The sequence below is a fragment of the Schistocerca serialis genome, chromosome 3, assembly GCF_023864345.2.
Source record: "Schistocerca serialis cubense isolate TAMUIC-IGC-003099 chromosome 3, iqSchSeri2.2, whole genome shotgun sequence".
In the NCBI taxonomy this organism is placed as follows: Eukaryota; Metazoa; Arthropoda; class Insecta; order Orthoptera; family Acrididae; genus Schistocerca; species Schistocerca serialis.
This window is the reverse complement of record NC_064640.1, coordinates 108,124,059-108,129,533: the sequence shown is the minus strand read 5'-3', so window position 1 is coordinate 108,129,533 and position 5,475 is coordinate 108,124,059.

Sequence of the window (5,475 nt, the reverse complement as noted above, 5' to 3'; positions counted from 1 at the left end):
AATGTCTAACCATGATTTCTTACCACATGATTTTCATGAACGTAGATTACTACCATACATGACACGTAGTCCCCAACTAGTTGTTTCTGCAATCAACCTCATATGTCTTCATAATATATAAATGTCATGATTACAATCATTATTATTCTCATTATAAAGCCCTAACATATTTTCATTAATCCCCGCTTCTCATAATATATTCTCCTTACTTTACCATTTATCACTAAATTCAATACCAGTCATAAATTCACCATACAGAAACATCATTACAGCAGCATAACATTGATTTCCTCATCACCATGTTGCACATACCAATTCCACCAACATAATTAGCATATTCAACATAATTTGCTTCTCATGACTTAGGAGAAAAGTTTATTCATTCTGTACATAAAAGTTGTTCTACAATGACTGACAAATACTTTACATTATCCAGAATGAGGTTTTCACTCTGCAGCGGAGTGTGCGCTGATATGAAACTTCCTGCCAGATTAAAACTGTGTGCCCGACTGAGACTCGAACTCGGGACCTTTGCCTTTCGCGGGCAAGTGCTCTACCAACTGAGCTACCGAAGCATGACTCACGCCTGGTACCCACAGCTTTACTTCTGCCAGAACCTCGTGTCCTACCTTCCAAACTTTACAGAAGCTCTCCTGCGAACCTTGCAGAACTAGCACTCCTGAAAGAAAGGAGCGGGCGTGAGTCGTGCTTCGGTAGCTCAGTTGGTAGAGCACTTGCCCGCGAAAGGCAAAGGTCCCGAGTTCGAGTCTCGGTCGGGCACACAGTTTTAATCTGCCAGGAAGTTTCATGCTTTTATATGTGGAATGACTGAAAATCGCTGATACTTATGATAAACATTTCCACTCAGATGACTGCTTCTCATATAACTCTTAATAACTTACAAACTCTGTCATTTATTACTCTTACCACAACATACCAATAGAAACCTAATTTTTTTAATTCCCTGTCTTTCCAATAACAAACCATTGCACAGCCGTTACATTCGTATAACAAACAACCAGATGTCAACTAGACTGAATGGCCACCACCAAACTGTTGTCAGAAAAAGGTGAACCACACAGTGGCAAACATGCAGCAGAGCAGAATGTATGATATTTCAATAGCTGCTTTACAGCCTGTGCCATCTGTATCCTCCCCACCACCAGCAGATATTTTGAGCTGTGCTGATGGGAGCTATCCTTACAGAACATCCTTGACTCCTGTAACCTTCCTTGCCTAAATCTAAGATAACTTGCTGCCCCACCCCCTCCCAATAGTGTGTGTGTGTGTGTGTGTGTGTGTGTGTGTGTGTGTGTGTGTGTGTTTTCTGCCCCATGCACCCCTAGCTAGACCACAGATGGGTCACCACTCTCCCATGATCTGCTAGATACTCTCGAAAAAGAAAGTGCATTCCAAAAACTAGCCAAGCTCCATACATTTTACTTGTGTACCTACTGATGATGCAGCACTTGTGTCTTTTGGACAGTTGTCTCCTTTATTTCCGAATAATTCATAATTTCCAATAATAAACATAATTATGCAATTTACTTCAAGATAATCAATTTTTGTGTATAGATCACCTAATGAATTTATTTGAAAATCATCCAGACACAAAACAGAAGAACATGAAGTATTTGAAAGCATCAGAATAAATAATCATCTCCACTTATCAGTGCCAGCAGTCAAGCTAATATTTCGAAAATTATTGAAGCACATTATCAGTGTATCTCCTAACGTTGTCCATGTAATAGTAAAAAATTCAGAGTTCAAATTAAATAAAGTTTTCCAAATTTAACTAATAATATTGTCGCAGAAGAAGCTCAGTATCACAGTCATTGTGGTGTAGTGGTTATGATACTATAATGCTGCATGGAGGGTCATGAGATCTAAACCCACCTGGACTGTAAAATCTTACATTCTATATTTGGTTCGAGTACATTCTAGATGTATCCGCAAATGTCAAGAATCATTGTACTAGTATGTTGTGTAACTGTGTGTATACTGTGTGTGTCCCAGCTGGAGGCAGTTTACTCCACACTGTTGTATGTGCAAGTGCTGAACAAACTTTCGTTAAGTGAAGTTAGTGTTTGTCATTCATCTAATTACACCTTCTTTTACGTGACATTATTCTGGGTGTTGGAACTTGTGATAGTGCACATTATCGATGACACAGTGGCTCCCATCAGGCCATGACAGAGCTGACGTTTACGTGGCAAGAACCCGAAGTTCGATCCATATTCAACAGATCAAAATCTATCGGAGACAGAAGAAGAAGAGGACGTTACGATGACAGCAACCATGTGCCACCACATGAGACATCCTTGTGCATTCTTTGGTGACAATGGCCAAGATCCAAACAAGTGGCTGAAGGTATATGAGCGTATAGCCAAATTTAACAAATGAGATGACACCGTTATATATTAAGAGGTTTCCCATTATAAACAGGAAATAAACCTAATTTTTCTCCTTTCCAGTTTCCCAAACACATTTCCAACTCATGAATATGACACTCTGCAATGATGTGGAACATGTCAGGTTAATAAAAGCTGTCTACACAAAATATTACATTACATAAAATAGTACATGACACTTAGCTACCATATTTTTCTACTTGGAGGGCACTGCCAAGCAATTGTATGAGAACAAAGAGGAGAAGTTCACAAGCTGGGAATATTCCAGTTGGAACTGCGCATGTATTTCGGCGACACACAACAACAGAAGTGCAAGGTGGAAGAGAAATTAAAGTGCAGGGCACAGCATCCAGGAGAAACTACAGCATCCTACATGCAAGACAACTTGGAGCTGTGTAAAATGGTGGATCCTAAAATGAAGGAGGAAGATAAGGTTGCAAATCTCATGAAGAGTGTTGCTGAGGACATGTATGAAGCCCTACTCCTGAAGGAGGTTCTGACAACAAACGACTTCATCAAATGGTGCCAGTATATCGAGACAATGCATCAAAAAAGAAATACATGCAAGAAGTTTGAATGGCTTCTAAACATCATATCAATGTTTGTGATGGAGGAAGAAACTGAGTTCATAAGTGTTCTTCATCAGATAGTGAGAGGGGAAGTTCAGAAGGCACTTGGATTGCACGGAGAGCAAAAAACTGAGTCGCTTCAAGAGGTCATAAGGGAGGAAGTGGAACAGACATTGAACTCGAGACCCAGGCGGAGTTACATTCCTACAATGCCACATGAGGAACTTGTTTGGGCACCAAGGATGACTGACATCTGGAGGATCCAGGATAACCAACCAGTATGTTTCCACTATCGATGACCGGCACATGTGGTGCGCTGTTGTTGGGAAAGGTGGTGGATATTTGATGATGCGTGCTCCAGAAGACAGCAGATTGATCTTAGCTGACGCCAACTCCGGAACGGTGAAGATGAACAAGAAGATGTGGGTGCAGGACGACGTAGGTCACCATCGCCGCAAGCTAGCCACTGGAGAGGACACTCCCCAACACACCGATCAAGGTCTTCAACCTCGCTTAGAAGCTCCAGCTGATCACCTAGGTGCTGAAACCTGGAGAACTAAAGGGTTCAACCTTCCTTGGAGGTGAGGCTGCCAAAGAGAAAAAACCTCCGCTGTCGATCACTACAGAAATGATAGGAAACTACGTCAATAGCCTCATGGATGGCCGACCTGCTCAAGCTCTTGTGGACTACGAAGCATCATATTCAGTCATTTTGGAGAAGTATTGTTGCCAGTTGCAGAAAACTATATTTGTCGACAACAAAACATCTCTGCTGAAGGTGGCTAATTGGAAATATGTAAAACCTACAGGAAGATGTAGCATTCATGTGGGTATAAGTGGCCATACACAGCCCTTAGAATTCATCATCTTACAAGAGCATAGTCATGACATCATTCTCAGATGGAGCTTTTTGAAAGCTTCTCATTCAGTTATAGATTGTGGTCGGTTCAAGATTATGCTAGACGAGATGAGATACTGTGGACAGGAAGATGCGCATCCGAGTGTGTGGAGGCAATGTGTGCTAGATGAAATGATCATTCCTGCAGTCAGCACTAGAAAGGTAACTATCATGTGTCATGCCAAGCATCAACCCATCGATCTTGTAGTGGAATGTAAGAGAAGCATACCACTGAAGAATAACCTGGTCATCCCAGCCTCTGTTGTCTCATTTAAGAACAGATTCGGTGAATTGTGGATAGTTAACTGTCACTGAGAACCGCAGATCCTTCCAAGATGCATGTGAGTAGCAAATGCTGAGCCATTAATTGCACAACAGATGAGCATCATAGAATCCTCCCATGCTGAGTCTGTGGGCGAAATTGGCGCTACAACTTTGAGACAAGATCTTCTAGCTCGACTATCACCAGATCTCACCAAGGAACAACAAAAGAAGCTACTTGCCATTCTTCAAGAGTTTTCTGAATGCTTCAATCCATAGGTGAAGAGGAAATTAGACAAATTGACAGAGAAGCACTGGATTATCACTGGAGACCATCAACCAATAAGCCAGAGAGCATACAGTGTGTCAGCAATGGAACGTCGAATAATTCACAATGAGGTAGAGAAAATGATGAAGAATGACATCATTCAGCCTTTGCAGAGCCCATGCTCATCCCATGTGGTTCTTGTCAGGATGGCAGTTGGTGCTTTTGTGTTGATTACAGGAAACTTAATAAGATAACTAAAAAGGACATTTGCCCTCCTCCACAAATTGACGATACACTAGATTGTCTGAAGGGTGCTAAGTTTTTCTCAACCATGAAGATGTACTCAGGATACTGGCAAATTGAAGTAGTTGGGGCTGATCGTGAGAAAACTGCATTCATCACTCCTGAGGGCCTGTATGAGCTGGTTTGTGTAATGCACTAGCAACTTTTGAATGGATGATGGATAATCTTCTAAGTCACCTGAAGTGGACAATGTATCTTTTGTTATTTAGATGACATTATAGTGCTCTCAGAGACATTTGATGAACATATAAAAATACTGAGGGCTGTTCTTAAGTGCCTCCAACTAGGCGGACTGAAACTTAATCCAAGAAAGTGTCTCTTTGGAGCAAAAGAACTCAAAATACTTGGACATCTTGTGTCAAATGAAGGTGTGTGGCCAGACCCAGAAAAGGTGAGATCTATAACGGAATTTCCTATTCCTAAATGTATTAGAGATGTGAGAAGCTTCCTCAGATTATGTTCTTATTACCATCATTTTATCAAAGATTTTTGTATCAAAGCCAAGCCACTAGAAGAGTTGTTAAAAGCTGATGCTTAATTTATCTGGGGTGGTGCTCAACAAGATTCTTTCAACATTTTGTGAAAAGCTCTGACGACTGACCCTTTACTTGGTCTGTATGATAAGAGAACACCTACAGAACTACGTACAGATGCCAGTGGGTATGGGATCAGTGCTGTTCTGGTGCAAATTTAGGATGGAAAAGAGAAGGTTATAACCTATGCTTCTAGGACATTTACAAAAGCTGAGAGAAACTACTCAACTAC